Below are 17,432 nucleotides of genomic sequence, written 5' to 3' on the forward strand. Positions count from 1 at the left end.
ACAGTGGCAGAATCAGGATGAGGTCCCAGGTCTCCTGTGCACTGTGGAAATTATAAATGACCATTGTTGTCCTCCTTATGTATTTATACCGTATCATAGGTGTGCTCCATGCTTTACACTGAAATAGAAAAGACCTGGTACTTGCCCAGAGGGGTGTATAATGCTGATCACCTTTTGCAGGGTGGGTGAGGGTGAATGACCTAGTGGCAAAACTCTTTTGTGGATCAAAAGCACCAAAAATAAATGAATGTCTGTGAAGTGCTTGGGAGAGGGAAGGGCAATATAAGCGTTAAATAGTATCACTGTAGTGACCTGTGTTTGTCTCGCTGCCGTCTACTGGAGGGAACCAGAACCGTGTCCCATAGGCCTCTAGACGATTAAGAGTAAGGAAGATTCTCCTTAGCTCAAGTCCCAGGGTTCCTGTGCTTGTGTACAGGAGGATCTGAGCCCTGGCTACGGTGTGACTTGCAGCAGATGACAACCATAATTTCCTATACACCGGAGAATCTCCAGAAAGTTAGAGCAATATGGGCCCTATGACACACATTCCCACCCTCCATCCAACAGAGGGCCCCCGCACACACGTTATCCATTGCAGTGCAACAATGCCACTTAACTCTTCCCTGGCACCTTCCTTCCCCGGGCAGCGGTTCCCGGAGCTGGGAGAGGCGAGGAGTTGCATTATTGATTCCGTCCTTGTGACCTAGCGTTTCACTGAGGCCAGGCGTCGCTTAATCAGGCAAAGCCGCACCCGGGCAAGCGAGTCGGACACACGGCAAATAAATGAGCAACAAGACGTTTAAAGCAGGATGACTGGCAGCTGAACCGAGTACAAAAGAACCGGGCAGGGGCTGTTCCGAGCTGCGGGGGATCCCACCCTGCACCCAGCCCGCCCCGCCAGGGACCTCTGCGGCCCCAGGGCCAAGGGACCTCGCAAAGGGGGGGGGGCGGGATTTCACCTTCCCCGAGCATGGCCTGGCGAGTTTGCCGACGCTCCCTAGCGTGCCCCCCCCCCCCCGGGATCTCAAGGCGGAGGGCGGCCCTGCAGGGGGGAGGAGGATGATCCGGGGGGGGGCGGGGGTGGGACCGCGCTGCAGCAGGCGGGGGCAGAGCTCGGAGAGGCCGGCCGCCGGGCGGGGGAGAGCCGCACACGGGGCCGAGAGTCCGGCTCCGGCTGCCCGGTCCCGCGGAGGGGCAGCTGGGATGCGGGGGCAACCGCGGAGCTCCTGCTCCCCCGGCCCCGGGTCTCCCCGGCCCCGACGCTGCCGCGGCTGCTGCTGGCTTGGAAATGGAGGCTTCTCTGCGGCGAGCTGGGCGCTGCTGAATTAATCACCCGCCTCCTCCTCTCCTCCTCCTCCTCCGGGGGGTGGGTGTGTGCCTGGCCCCGCAGCCCCTCGGATGCTGCCTGGCTTCCATCGCCCGCCGACCGACAAAGGCTGGGGACCGCGCTGGCCAGCGGTCCCCTCGCTGGCGGGTCCCCGTCCCACCCTCTCTCGGCTCCGGCGGCTGCTGCCCTCTCTGGAGGAGCCGGGGCCAGGTATGGATTGAGCGGCGTCCCGGGCATTGGCCTCGCGAGCCCGGCTCCCCGGGGAGAATTCGGGGGGCCCCGCTCTGCAGCGGAGCGTGGCCGGAGGCGGGGGGCAGCGCCCCCTCTAGCAGGTAAGGGGCGCCCCGATCCGTAGCTGGTTTAAAATGTCTTGGCGGAGGGGTGGGAAATGGGCACGTTTCATGTGCGGGAGAAATGCACCAGAGGGAGACCGGATTGAGGAGCGAGGATTTAATTTTCAGATTAGATCAGCTCGCACACACACACACACCCTGCCGGTGTGCTGACATTAGGGTGATTTTTACCCTGGGGTGGAATGAACCATGATTTTGGCAAGAGCCTCCAGAAGGGGGGAAGAAATGGAGGTAAACAGGGGCCGGGGTAACCAGCAGCAATCGCATGCTGGATGTATGAGCCAAGGTCTTTTCTTCCTTCCCCTCCACCCCCTTCTGCCTGTGAAAATAATAATAATAATTAATAACCAGGCAGTCATCTCTAGATGGATGGTTTGCGTGATTCTCTGCTTCACTGGTGGTTCATTTAAAAACATAGCCGATTTTAAGGCCGAATCCGTGGTGAAACTCAGGTGTAACTGATAGAATAATACTGGTGTTAATTTCATTTTTCAGACCAGTTTATCCCTGGGTAGTGAGCTGGGTCTGTCAGTCTGCATGCATACAGGGTAATGCATTTTCCATGCTGTTAATGGCAGGAATGACTCCGGTCATGATTATATTAAATCCGGAGCATTGTTCATGTTATGAAGAGACAATTTTTATGGTCAAGATGTACATCTCCGTTTCTGATGAGTATCTGTGCATTGCACCCATAGGAGGATAGCACTCGCATCTTGTTCTCTCTCAAGATACAGGAAACGAGCCAGATCCTGCTCCCAGTTACACCAGCATAAACCAATAAAGACTCCATTGGTGCTGATGGAGATACCCTAGTGTCGGAGGAGATTACAAACTGGGCCATAAAATGTCCATAGCCTCATGCTGAATTCTGTAACGGTTATTAAAGCCAAAGAGCATCCGGAAGTAGGAAAGACTGTATTAAAATAAAGTTATAGGCTGTGTATTCTGTGTCATGGAGTCACACCAGCAGACTGTAGCAAGCGGGAACTCATGTGACAGTAATACACCTCTACCCCGATATAACACGGCCCGATATAACACGAATTCAGATATAACGTGGTAAAGCAGCGCTGGGGGGGGGAGGCTGCGTGCTCCGGTGGATCAAAGCAAGTTCGCTATAACGCGGTTTCACCCATGACACGGTAAGATTTTTTTTGGCTCCAGAGAACAGTGTTATATCAGGGTAGAGGTGTATATTACAATGCAGAATAGCTGATTTGTGTAACTCCCCCAAAATATGAAATCAAGCTGGTGAAGGACCAGAATGTAACTGGACAATTCCAAATATCAGGGGGCGTGCTATAAATTCTTCCTGCATAATTATAGGGCTATTTCTTTCCCTGGATGGTTTTCGCTAAAAATGGATCTCCCAAGCCTCATGACTTCTGTGGGAGAACCGATCCCATTTTCCCAAAGCATTCGCCGAGCCAAAGTAAAATCACTTAGAGCAGTATCCCCAGAATTTGGACTGAGCTACATTTCCCCCGAAATTAACGATGAAACTCAGGTTGTCACATGGAAACTTATGCTTGCAAGCAGCCGGCCTTGTATCTATCCATCGCCATGGGCAACTGTTTGGGAGACAGACGTGTCCGCAACATAGGAGAGAGAGCCCGTAAATAAGATGAGACTGAGATTAATAGAGTTCTTGAACAATTGCTTTAATGAAATGGGGGGTTGCGAGAGAGAGCAGCTCACATCAGCAGAGCGGCTTTTTGGTGAAAGGTTCTTATGGCGATTTAACAAGCTAGACTCCCCAGGGCGTCCCTTGGTTAAACAAGTGCAGGGCAGAGGAAGGCAGGAGAAAGCAGTGAAGGCTGATGAATGGGAGCCATGGGCTTAGAGTGTGTGTACATCCAGAATGGAATTTGGTGCCTTGGGTGTTTTCGTCTCACCCCTCGCTCCCTGGCCGGCTGGAAGTTGTGAGCTGGGGGTAGAGCCCAGGTGGAAGCGCTGGCATGTTTGGAAAGACATGGCCCCTTCTACACCTTCCACTCGTACCTGCTCACTGGACTGACGCAGGCAACTTTGTCACTCCGGTCAGCCCTGCTCACACAAAGCTCCTGGAGCTGGATTCTGTTCTGGCTTGTGCATCCCCAGCACAACGGCTGGCCCATTTCCAGTTGCAAAATCTTCCTTGCCGGCACTGGTGTGGGCCATGGAGAGGGCTCGGCGGGATTTGCAGGGCCTTGGTGTGCTGGGTGGTGCTGGTGCTGGCAGTTAGAACGATCCTTTTCTGGCTTAGAAAAGGAGCACATTTGATCTGGAGTCACCAGGGGGGAATAAACATGGAGCCGGGTGTTTTTCCAGAGCCTAAGGGACTTTCTTAGCAATAGTGGGTTGTCAGCAGTCTGGGAGGGACTTTGCAGGCTCTTGAGAAATACATCTAAGTCAGGGGTAGGCAATTATTTTTTGTCAAGGTCCAAATTCCTTGGTCAAGGTATAGTCAAGGTCCAGACTCCAGAGAAAATAATTAAAAAATAATACCAATAATAATAAGGAAATAAAAAAGATTTCGGGGTCTGTTCAGAAGCATCTGGTGGTTCTGATTTGGCCAGCGGTCCATCTATTGACTGCCCCTGATCTAAGGAAACTTCAACTGGATAAGTTGCCCTGGCTAAACTCCTGAAGTCCTGGCCTCTGGGTAACATCTGGGGCGGATTGTCTGAGGCTTTGGTTGTCTCAAAATCCTGGTCAGGAGTATGGAGGGGACATCCCAGGATACAGAGGGATCAAGGACAAACCTTCATTCACAATGTGTCCTGAGTGCCTTCGAGGTGGTAAAACCCTCTCCACCCTCGCATGCACCATGGAGCTAATGAGGTTCCACTGACCATGGGCCGGGGAAGCGGAGGCTGGCCACTGGCATCCCTTCCTTGGGCTCTGCATACCCTGGAACCGGAAGCCAGGGGGGTGGCCACGCTGGAGGAAGGCCAGGCTGGGGCTAAGCTCTTGCTCTACAGCCACTGTGGCGGTTCGAGCATTGCACCCGGTTACTCAGCCTGGGTGCTGGGGCAAGGATCGGGCGCTCGCAGCGGAACTGGGCAGCAAGCTAAAGACTTGCAGGAGTTTCCGGGGGAATCCTCTTGCCATCCTTTGTCCCTGTGGGTACAGCTGGTACCTGAGCTGTACAGAGGCAGCTGTACCTGAGCAAGGCTTTAGCACAGGAGAGATACCACTGACTTCCATCCATCTTCCCTGGGTACCACAGTCCCTGGGGTCCCATATCCCTGGCTCTGGATCTCCAACCGCCCAGCCGTCTGGTTCTGCCCGCTGAGGTTGTCCTTCACGCACCGGGTGGTGACTCTGGCCCAGTGCCTCTAGGTGACAGACGCTGCATTGAGGAAGCAAATCTCTTGTGACTCCGTGCAAGGTGGGAAGGGAGCGCCCAGCTCTGCCGCGGGAGCTGTTATGTGTGAGTGCTACCCCATCTGTGATGAGGTGGGCCTGGGGGTTAGTTTACGTAGGGTCACCTTCCCATCTGGGGGAGGGCTGAGGAAGGGAATGGATTGTTCTTAGCTGCTGTTTGGGTCTAGCTCCAGCATATTATTGTCTATAATAAACAACTGAGCCAGCCCTATAAAGGCTCCAAAATGGGTTAGGATGAAAAACTGGTTCCTTGTAATTTTTTTCTTTATTATGAATTGTACAATACAGATCACCAGGCTGGGTGTTCGGAGGGGCAGTTTTTTCCCCGCTTAATGGTGTTAAGTTGAGAGTTGCTCAAGCCACAAAATGTGGGTGTGGATCTGGGGCACTCTGAAGTCTAGGGGAATTTGGATCGGGGGATAGTCTAGGCCTGTCCCTTTGCTGTTGTCTGTGGCTTGTTTGTCTGCCTGTGTTTTGTTTCTAATATTGGAGACGTTCCCTAATTGCTGGTTGGGTTTACGTTAGGTGCTGTACAGTGGGTGTCTCTGGAGGATATTCATTAGGCTCTGAGTAGGAAGGACAGATCTGTGGTTAAGGCACCAGACTGGGACACAGAAGGTCTGGGTCCAAATCCTGGCTTTTCCAGATGAATGTCCTGACTTGATCAGAGCCCAAGTCCATCTAGTCCACTATCCTGGCTCTGATAGGGGCCAGCACCAGATGCCTCAGAGGAAGGTGTAAGAAACCCACAGTGGCAGATGTGGGATAATCTGTTCCCCACATAAGGCCTCGCCCTGATCTCTAATAGCTAGAGATTGGCTTAAATCCGGAAGCATGAGGTCTAATATCCCTTCCAAAATGAAAAGGAGTACTTATGGCACCTTAGAGACTAACCAATTTATTTGAGCATAAGCTTTCGTGAGCTACAGCTCACTTCATCGGATGCATCTGATGAAGTGAGCTGTAGCTCACGAAAGCTTATGCTCAAATAAATTGGTTAATCTCTTAGGTGCCACAAGTACTCCTTTTCTTTTTGCGAATACAGACTAACACGGCGGCTACTCTGAAACCTTCCAAAATGGTTAGTGTTAATTATAACAAGAATATCCAGAGTTGTTATCCATATAAATGTCCTGTCCCTTTGTGAACCTGGTTAAGTTCCTGACCTTAGTTACACCTTGTGGCAATGAGTTCCGCAGTCTAATTACACATTGTGTTTGATCGGTTTTGAATGTGACCACTTTTTATTGTATTGTATTTGACTGTTCCCTTGTTCTTGTGAGACAGGGAGAACAGAAGCTCCGGATCTCCCTTCGCTGGACTATTATTGTATAGGCTCTTCTCATGTCTCCATCTTATTTGTCTCAAAGTAACAAATCCCAGTGTTTTCGATCTCTCCTCACAAAAGGGTTTCCCCAAGCTCTTGATTCTTCTTGTCACCCCTCTCTGAATGCCCTCTAGTTCTCCAAAACCCTGCTGTGATCTTGGCCAGTTCATTGAATCTCTTTGTGCCTCAGTTCCCCATCTGTAAAATAGGGATCATAATGCTTTCTTTCTCCCACCTTTTTCCAGTCTTATCTGTTTAGGTTGTGAAGCCCTCGGGACAGGGACCGTCTCTTACTCTGTGCCTGTAGCACAAAAGGGCCCTGATCTCAGCTGGGGTCTCTAGATACTACAGCTGATGAGAGGGTTACCCTTCCTGAGCTGAGCAGCTAACCAAAAATGTGAGGTCTAGTAGGTTGTTGTGGCTGAAAGTAGAAATGGATGGAGGCTGGTATTTTCTCTGCTGCAGCCTTGGTTTTTACAAGGAATGTCCGAAGTCCTGCTCCTCCAAATGCAGGAGGACCCAGAAAAACCCAGGGGACAGCTTCTTTGCTGATTGCCCCAAGCCTCGTTAGCCAGCACCAGACCTAGAACCTTCCTCGGGGTTCCCCCAGGGTCACACCATGCATACATATTGCTACTTGGCTTTCTTCCTGCCGCCGAGTCTCTCTCGGGCCAGGCCTGTCGTACAGGGACTGTAGCAGCATAGCTAGGACATCATCCCATGGTGTAGACACACCCTACTGTGATGGGCATGGTCTTCCATTAATGTAGGAGCTCCCCCTTGCCACCGGACAGGAGCTAGGTAGATGGAAGCATCTACACATGTCTAGGTTGAAGAACTGCAGAACTCAAGGGTGTGGATTGTTCACCCCCCTGAGCACCTACGTTTAAGTATAGACCAGGCCTCAGTTTTGTGTGTTCTGCCTTCCCATACGCAGGCCCACAACACTCGACAAAAGCCCTCCTGGATGGGTTCACAGCCCCTTTTGTCATAGGCAGGGGGCCGGTGATTGTCTTATCCCGACAGTGATGTTAATGGCGTGTCGCCGCACCCTTCGGCCTCACAGAGCTACGTGAGCCATGCAATCACCCGCACCTCTCGGCATAACGAGCCCAGCAGTGGCGGGGCACGCGGCGCCGGGCCCCCTCTCGTTGCTCTGTGGATGATATTTGGGATGGAGAACAAGGCAAAGCCATGTGCCCGAGGGAAAGCAGCCGGCAGAGCCGGGAGTGCAGCCTCAGAAGACCTGGCCTCTGGCACAAGGGAGAAAGCCTGGAGCTATGGTGCGGCAGGTTTGTTGACGTCAGTGGCGAGATGCCACCGATGTGCCCAGGCATTCCTGCAATATTTGCCACGCTGTGGGGACCCTCGGCCCAGTTTTCAACCCCATCCCAGAGCTCTTGTCCCGGGCAGGCAAATCTGCTCAGTCTGTGGCTAAGGTGGGGCAAGGCCAGGTGCCCACATTGTAGTGCCCCTCCACCACCGCCATGTTGCAGCCATTTGGCGCACTCCTCCAGCGGAGCTGGGCTGTCGGGAAGATATAAGCAGGGTTCCCAGGAGCCGGCCACTGGTATCTGGCAGATCCCCCAGGAGCCATGTGGATTGTGGGGGATCGGTGGCTTCTGGGGGAGGAGAACCCGTGCCTATTCCAAGGGGGGCAAATCCAGCTTCCCCCCCCCCATCCTCCCTGGAATGATTTGGGTGCCACTGAAGCTCCCAACTCTCAGGTATTTTCGCAGGTGGGGATGATCCGTTGGTTCTGACCATCACATCACCCAAGAGTCATGGCTGGCATAGAGATGGGTTCAATCCCTTCATTCAACACCCCCCCACAAACTTAGATTCCAGGATGATGGGCACCTGAGAAAACCCCTAAAATAAGAGGGGCCACAATAAGGGGGAACCTGCAACTTTCACCTTGGCATTTCCTGACTTTGAATGCTCACCCATGCAGCCTTAGCATTCTCTTAATGGAGTTTTTTCATGGATTTCCTAGTATAGTCAGATGTTTGGCTGCGTGTGTGTGTTCTCGCTGTGTGCTATCCCAGCTCTGTGCAGGTAGCTAGCACAGCAGACCTCGATTGAACTGTCCAATGACCACAAGATCCATTAAGGGACGAAGGCAAATGGCCAGGTTTATTGCCAATTAAGCACGGTGCTAGTAACTTGCAGGTTCTGCCGGACCACTACTACATGTATGCCCCTAACAATGGACCAGCTCCGTGAATGGCCGGACTTTCTGTTCCCCCCTAGGCCAGGCAAAGACACTCCCTCTGAGATACCTCTTTATACATCGATACAAACAAGTTACGTATCGCCCCTCTGACATGGCTAGGTGCCACCCTCTAACATTGCTAACCACCACCCATTCTCTTCTTCATGTTGGTTTGATCAAAACATCTCCGTCCATCAGGCTGTCATCCTGACCTTATCTTTAAGATAGGCCACTGTGTTCCTGTTCTCTTTGGGGAATGTGTTGGTTTCCAGGTGTTCTGGTACCACCTTTCTGGGATTTGTTTGCATGAATGTTCTGTGCCAAGCACTTCTTAGGAATGTGTATTTCTGCAAAATCTGTTCTTGCCAGATTCTGTGAGTAGGGCCTGCCTCTTTCTCACAGCCTGACTCTGCTTTATGTCAGCAAAGCTGTGACCACTACTTTAGTTCAGGCCTCAAGCCTCTGATACAAGGGTTTATGTTTCAGGCTCTTTTCCGTACACCTAGGTTTACAACAACAAAAACCAAAACCAACTCCACAGTCTGCGATTTCATGCTCTCTGGCTGGACACCATCTTTCACATCCAGCAAGCTCTGTAGTAGGGAGCTCCTCTCCTTGTAATCCTTACCAGCTGCCCTGCTCCTAATCTCACAATATTTGCACTTCCTGAGCAGGTGAGTATGCTCACAGAAGCTTTACTTAGTATCACGTTTTATGGGCCTAGTGCGCAGACTCTGTCTAGAAAACACACTGGCCATAAATTGGTCCAATCAAACCCAGCATTCACCAGGATGCTTAGCCAGTTCACAGGGATGGTGATTTCCTGCCAAAATTTCTTATCTTGTACCCTGCCCTGGAGGTTTGACAGCATTACAGCCGGTCAAAAATACACGAAGAATTTCAGCTTGAAAGTTAAAATTTTCCAAAATTTAGGCCTGGGCATGTGTAACACCTGGTCATAAGGAATCCCAAAGGTTAAGATGGAAATGCTTGTGCAACCTTAACTCTAGAATCGCTGTCACACAACTATGATTAACCTCTGGAACTCCCTGCTGCAGAATAGTATTGAAGGAAAGAGCTTAGGCAGAGGGGCGGTAGGTCATCCACTCCCAGATTGTGTCACCACTGTGTAGGGTCTGAAATCTTCTGTTAGGGAAGAGCAAGCACAAAAGAGAGACCCATGTGGATCTTAGTACCAGAAAATCACCCAAAGGCATCCCCATTAGGCAGAGTCACCATCCCTACTAATCAGCTGTCAGAGCAATCGAATATCGTAGCTTCCCCGAGAGAGGTCGCAATGAGATGGATTTCCCTAATTGAGCCTGTGCCAGCCAAACTGAGTAGCACATAATTCAGCAATGTTATATGGACACAGAAACAAACTAGCGCTCTGCCTTGCTTCCTTTTATAGTGTACTTGAACCTCTTGTACCCCTGTTGCTCCAGCCTGGGGCTGGATAGAGAATCTGTAGCCAACTCCCTCACAACTCCCCTTTCTGCAGTGCTAAGCACACCTTCGCTGCAGCAGAGAATCTGGCCATTTCTCCTTCGCTCCCTGTCCTAAACCCTTATGTACGACGGGTTGTGCTCCACCCCAGCTGAGGCTTCATTTCCTTGGAGGGCAGAGTGATTTCTGGTCAGTTTGCAAAGTGCTTTGGCTTTTTTTTTTTTTTTTTTTAGAAGAAAGGGGCTCTGGAAATATACATTGATGGATAATTCTTCACCGCAAGAGGCTGTGACGAGGCTGGTTCTGGCGGGACCCAACTGCGAGTGCCAATTCAGGACAAATTGCTTAAAGCAGGGCAGTTACTGCCCAAGGCTGGGCTTTCTATGCCCACCAAGGCAAACCAAACCCGCCAAACAGAGAAGACTTTGGTTTTACCCCACTGGCTAACTGCAAGTCACACAAGCAATTCCCTTAGACACTTCAGTTTCCCAGTATCACCACCAGTGCCACTCGTTATGGGGATGAATGGTTATGAAAACCAATACCCCAGCAAAAGAAAAAAGGTTCCCTCGGTCCCAAAGGACCAAGCCCCAGACCCAGGTCAATATATAAATCAGATCTTACCCACAAATCACGCTGTTGCCAATCCTTTAGAATCTAAAATCTAAAGGTTTATTCATAAAAGGAAAAAGATACAGATGAGAGCTAGAATTGGTTAAATGGACTCAATGACATACCGTAATGGCAGAGTTCTTGGTTCAGGCTTGTAGCAGTGATGGAATTAACTGCAGGTTCAGATCAAGTCTCTGGAGAACATCCCCAGCTGGGAGGGGTCATTCGGTCCTTGGTTCAAAGCTTCAGTGTAGCAAAGTCCCTCCAGAGGTAAGAAGCAGGATTGAAGAGAAGATGGAGGAGCTGCAGCAGCTTTTTATACTCTCTTGCCGTGTGGTCTCTCTTTCTTTGTCCCAAGGACAAGCTGCCCATCCCATGGCCTGGAAAAACCTCAGTATTCTGTCCATAGGCAGGTCCCTGCATAGCCTTGCTGAGTCACGAGGCCTCTCTCTCAATGGGTCACTTGTATAGCTGATGGTCCTTAATGGGCCATCAAGCAGGCTAGGCAGAGCTGACACCAACTTGGCTGGGGTGTCACCCAGAAGCATAACATAAAGTTTGGAATACAGACAGTATAGAGCCAATACTTATATCTTTAAATACAAAAATGATACGTGCAAACAGATAGCATAATCCTAACCAGCAAACCATAACCTCATCTTAGACACCTTATCTGACCCCCTTTATACAAGATTTGGTGCCACGACAGGACCTTAGTTGCAACAATGTTCTATACGGTCCCAGTCCAAGTCAATAACATCACAGAGGCTGATTGCTTCTTGAAAGTGTGAGACCTTTCAGGTGGGCTCAGTGTCAACAGCAACATTGCTGGGTGTAATTAGCCTGTGTCAAGCCTCTGATGGTCATGGCAGGGGTCAAGAAGGAATCCCTCCCCCCTCCCCCAAATACAGCATTGTACAAGCGGGTAGAATGTGAAACTCATGCCTCGCAACAAAGGATGCACAAAAGCCAGAAGGAACCTTTGTGATCCTCTAGTCTGAACTCCTGCCTAGGACAGGCCAGAGAATCTCAGACCAAGACTCTTCACCTCCTCCAACCCACTTGAGTTCAAAGTGGGGTCGAGGGAGCATAGGCGCTGACTCCGTGCTTGCTCCGGGGCTGGAGCAAACACCAAAAAATAGTGAGTGCTCTGCACCCACCAGCCACCCTCCAATCAGCTGTTCGCCGGCGAGTGGGAGCCGCTGGGGAGAGGGGGCGGAGTGAGGGCAGGAAGAGGCGGGGCGAGGGTGGGGCCTTGGGGGAAGGGGCGGGGCCTCGTGGTGGAGCACCCACCTGGAAAGAAGAAAGCTGGCACCTATGCGAGAGAGCAGACTGGGAATTTTTTTTGATGAACCGTACTTTGCCAAAAATGTCAATTCGTCAAACCCAAAACTCTCCGTGAAACAGGGTCGCCTTTAACGAACCTCCCGACTCACAAAGATATAGGGAGGGTGGGGAAGTTTCAAAAGCGTTGAAACACGCCCCTGCTTTAGCGTTTTTGAAACAAAAAAGCTGTGGGGGTTTTGAGTCAAACTGGCTTTTTGTTTTGAGATGTTAGTGAATTTAGACTGAGAAAAAGGTTTTAAAAATAAAAAAGGTCAAAATCAAAATGAAACATTTCCATTGACCATAGGAGCTGACTCAGTGGGTGCTCCAGGGCTCAAGAGCCCCCTGGAAAAAGAAGAGGGTGCTCAGCACCTGCAGGGCCGGATTAATCTTTTGTGGGCCCCAGCGCCTGGACTGTGACACCACCTCCCGCTCTGCCCTGAGGCCCTGCCCCTGCTCCGCCTCTTCCTCCTAAGGCCCCGCCCACCACTCAAACCGGGGGGAGGAGGTGGAGAGAATCACGCACCGGCAAAAACAAAAGTCAGCACCTCTGCCGTTGAGCCCGAATCCAAGTTTTTGTTGGTTCGCAAAAAATTTTGAGATTTTTTTACTTGTTGTCCCAATTCAAGGTGGGGAAAATGTTTCAATATCCTGGAATATCTCAAAGAATTTTGTGAGATGAGCAAATCGTGTCCTGCCCAGCTCTGTGAATGGACTGGTGCGTTGGCCCTCTGCACAGGGATGAGTTCCCACAGGCAAATGTTGTAGTCGGATGAGGAGAAAATCTCCTTCTTCTGAAGCATCAGATATTGGCCGCGGCTGGAGGCTGGCTAAAAACATGAAGGAACCATGGTCTAATGCAAAACCGGCCTGAGGAGAACTGTTCCTTCTGGCATGGAACCCTAGTCTGCCGCCTGATCCTACTTCCATTTTAGTCAATGGGAGTTTTGCCACTGACTCCAGTGGGAGTGGGGATTGAGTCCGTTCTGCCCCACGAAAGAGTTCAACCTGGAATGAGACCACAGGGAAATGTCTTGGAATCCAGTGGGGTTGCATGACGAGATAGGTGCTTCTCAGTAGGCCAACGTAGATTGGGCAACTTTCAATGGCAGGCGGCCCCAATGACTTCAGTGGATACCTCACTAGAGCCGCTAGGTACCTCAGGGCAATGTGCTCCAGTCCTTGAACCTAAACAATACCCAAGGCCTGAGAATTTGAGTCCTGTCCTCAGCAAGCTCCTGAGAACATCTGTTGTGTATGTCACTATACCCCTGACTGTGTGTGAGTTTAGGGCTTCTTTTAACACCTGGCCTAGGGGTCTGGCTCTTGCTTGTGGTGGCAGAGGTCTTGGGTTTGAGTCCTGGGGACCGCCCTGGCAGCAGAAACGATGGTGATTATAGCTCAGACAGGAATCTCTGGGGGAGGTTCTCAGGCCTGCGTTATGCAGGCGGTCAGGCTAGATGATCACAATGGTCCTTTCAGGCCTTTGTGCACCCCCTGACTCCCAGATTCCCTCCAGCCCAGTGGGTGGACGATGAAGCGCACAGAGAGGAGAGACGTGAATTGTATGTTAGACGCACAATGAGGGCAGCCCTCTGTTTGTGCTGGCTCCCTGTCAGGGCCTACCCGTTGTCCCCTGAGATTTCCATGTCATGCCCACGCACATTGTTTTCTGCTTGTCAGAATGGTTTAACGCTCCCCCATCCCTGCAGGCAAATCAACCTGCTTCTTCTGTGCATTTCAGCCCTCACCTCTAATAACAAGCCTGCCCGCAGACACAGTCGGTACAGTCTCTGGCTGTTTTCTGGGGCCAAAGGTGGTGTGGGGAGTGTATAGGAGATGGCCGGCTTGTGCTTCGTCCTTCAGGTGGATGAGTCTGAGCGGGGCTGAAAGACCCCTATGGAAAATCTGTGTTCAAAACCATCCTGAAGGAAATGTATGAGTCCTCGCCATCCCCAGCACCTACGTGGCGGGCTTCATCAGTAGCGCTCAGAGCGCTTTCCAAAGGGATGCATGTTCTGCATATGGGGCAACCGAGGCCCAGAGACGGGTAGTGACTTACCCGAGGTCCACCCAGCGGTAGAACTGGGAATAGAACCCAGAAGTCCTGACATCCAGTCATGGGCCCTATGCACTGAACCCGGCTGTTGATAACCTGATATCCCCCTGTCTGGATAGCTCATCTCCCAGACTTTGTAAGGTTCATGGATTTGAAGACCAGAACAGATCATTATGATCATCTAAGGTATCATCATAGTATCCCTAGTATCATTAGTGTATGTATCTCCCCAAGGCAGGGCAGGGCTATTAACTCCATTGTACAGATGGGGGACTGAAGCACAGAGAGGCTCAAGGTGAAATTTTCAAGTGGCTTAGGATCTGAAGTCCCACCACTAGGGTCTAAGTTTCATTTAAAGTCCCTGGACTTAAGTTCCTCAGGCCCAGATCCTCAGAGGTATTTAGGCACCTAATTCCCAGTGGGAGCTGGTACCTCTTGACATCTGGTTTCAAAAAACTAGAACGATATAAAAGGAACATGGCACACATGAAATGGATTAAAAACTGGCTAATTGATGGGTCTCAAAATGTCATTGTAAATGGAATTGTCATGGAGCAAGTGAGTTTCCAGTGGGGTCCTGCAGGGATTGGTTCTTGGCCCTTTGCTATTTAATGTTTCTTTTTCAAGGACCTAGGAGAAAACATAAAATCATCACTGATAAAGTCTGCAGATGACACAAAAATAGGGGAAGTGGGAAATAATGAAGAGGGCAGGTGACTGATACAGGGTGCCCTGCATCACATGGTAATCTGGGTGCAAGCAAACAATATGTGTTTTGATATGGCCAAATGTTAATGTATACATCTAGGAGCAAAGAATGTGGTCCATACTTACAGGTTGGGGGAGTCTACCCTGGGAAACAATGCCTGTGAAAAAGATTTGGGGGTCATAGCGGACAATCAGCCGAACACGAGTTCCCAGTGTGACGTTGTGGCCAAAAGAGTTTATGTGATCAGGGATTCATAAACGGGGCTCTTGAATAGAAGTAGAGAAGTTATTTTACCTCAGTACTTGGCACTGGTACAACTGCTGCTGGAATGCTACATCCAGTTCTGGTGTCCACAATTCAAGAAGGATGCTGATACATTGGAGAGGGTTCAGAAAAGAGCCACAAGAATGATTAGAGGATTAGAAAACATGCCTTCAAGTGAGACACTCAAGGAGCTCAATTTATTTAGCTTAACAAAGAGAAGGTTAAGGGGTTACTTGATGACAGTCTATATGTATCTCCATGGGAAAGTAATATTTGATAATGGGCTCTTCAATCTAGCAGAGAAAGGTCTAACACAATCCAGTGGCTAGAAGTTGAAGCTAAACAATTTCAGACTGGAAATAAGGTGTAAATTTTTAATAGTGAGAGTAATTAACCATTGGAGCAACTTGCCAACAGTCGGGGTGGATTCTCTATCACTGACCATTTTAAAATCAAGATTGGATTTTTTCCCTAAAAGATACCCTCTAGGAATCATTGTGGGGCAGTTCTCTGGCCTGTGTTATACAGGAGGTCAGACTAGATGATCACAGTGGTCCCTTCTGGCCTTGGAATCCATGAATCTGGGCCTTACGTACCTGTCACATTTAAAAATGGGACTGAACCCCTTTTGAAAATTTTACCTTAAGTGACTTGCCCAAGGTCACCCAGAAAGTCTGTGGCAGAGCAGGAAAAGGACTACTGGTCTCCAACTCCCAGGCTAGCACTCTGATCACTAGACCATCCTTGTCCTTACTGACTGCCTGCAGAACATAGGCAATATACACAGGGAGAGAGAAAGAGAGAGAGAGACAAGAATAATTTAATTCATCACCAAAATGCAGCTTCCTCTGAGGCAGAACATGACAGCTGTTTAACAGCCCAGAGAACCAGTATACACTATATAAAGACCGGGGGGCGGGGGGAGGGAAGAATAGCATCCAGTTAGAACTGCAGGGAGGATTACGTAGGCAGCCAAATTCTAACGGCTGCCCGGCCATACCCTCATTCCTCAGGGCATAAGCCACAACTGTCTGGGGACTAGGAAGAAACCTCTCATCTGCTCAGGTTATTCTGTTACGGATATTTTGGCTCCTTCCTCTGAAGCATCTAGCCATAACGGCAGGATACCGAACCAGACGAAGCCCTTGTCTGATCATTCTTATTGTTCCTAGGTGCTGCAGGATATCTAATGAGCACGAGGGGTCAGGCTCTCAGTTTTACTTCTCATCCAATAAGATGGCTCCTCCAGCACTATAGTGACCTCTGACCCCACCCCAGGGCACTGATTTAGACCTGCCCAGGGAGCAGGTGTTAGTTCACGAGGGGCCAGGCTCTGGCCTTTTTGTTCCACACACATCCCTCTCATGGAGCGTAATAGGAATTCCCCGTACAGTCTGGGGCACGAATAGCCCCATTGGAGTTATTATGGCTAGCAGCATCTAACGTGGGCAAGACCAAGAGGGCCTGGGCCAGGCTCAGCCATTTTGTAGGATTTCTAAAGAGGACAACGGTGTCCAGAGCTCAGGCAGGCTCTGGGATCATGCAGCAGCTTTTGGGTCCCCTCCTTGCCGGAGGAACAGCTCCCCAGTGTCCACCACCAACGAGCTTTGGCAGTCAGGTCAGGTTCCTCTGTTTGCACAGTTTCCCTCAGACGGGCACTGAGATCCAGGGCAGGTCCTGCTCGGTTTCAGATGAACAAGGATGATAACGCCTACCAGGCGTTTGCGTGGTTTGTTTGTGGCTGCACCACAATCAATGTCCTGGCAGGTATCGTTCCTTAGAGCCAAAGAGAGGACAGGTGGTCACGTCAAACTGGAGTGTGGCACTGGCCCTCTCAGCAGAGGACTCAAAGACCCATGGAGACCAAGTTCTCCAGACTCTTAGAGGTGTTGCCACCACGTCAGGGTGAGGGGCTATGTGTGTGCACAGGGAGTTGGCATTGTCACTGCCCATGTTGTACCAGAAATGGAGGATTCTGGTCTCTAGGGCTATCACTCCAGGACTTTTCAGGTGTGCTACCATTCATTCCAACATATTAGAGTCTTCCTCATTATAATACAATGCCCATGTGCACGAATACTGCCTCTTTGTGTGTCAGGGCGTTAGCCACTGGAGGAGAAGACTAAAGTACAGGAGAAGCGGCGTATAGCATGGGCTAAATAAGTAACCAAGGGTCCCCCATTTCTAAAGAGGCAAATGTAACAACTACTACGAGCCAGCGTTTGCCTTGTCAACTGGGGCCAGTGGCGGATGCCAGGATGGGCTGAGGCAGACAAGCAAACAGCAGGAATAAATGGTCAATGTTCACCATGGGTGTTGGTATTTTTTTATCTTGCACTTAGCTAAAGGATCAGATGACTCAAAAGAAGGACTATGGCTTGTGTGCACCCAACGGAAGGGGAAAGGGAGGCAGGCAGTTGCG

General features: G+C 50.5%; 1 protein-coding gene across 1 annotated transcript in view; it reads left to right on the plus strand.

The window, feature by feature from the left end:
• Nucleotides 1-1,323: 1,323 nt before the first annotated feature.
• The window catches only part of FBXO41 (F-box protein 41), a 69,328-nt gene continuing 53,219 nt past the window's right edge, over nucleotides 1,324-17,432 (plus strand). Inside the window, exon 1 of the mRNA XM_074951948.1 lies at nucleotides 1,324-1,537. The gene's annotated coding sequence lies outside the window, so the exon portion shown is untranslated. The remainder of the gene's footprint in view (nucleotides 1,538-17,432) is intronic.

The sequence above is a fragment of the Natator depressus genome, chromosome 4 (assembly GCF_965152275.1).
Source record: "Natator depressus isolate rNatDep1 chromosome 4, rNatDep2.hap1, whole genome shotgun sequence".
Taxonomy (NCBI): Eukaryota; Metazoa; Chordata; order Testudines; family Cheloniidae; genus Natator; species Natator depressus.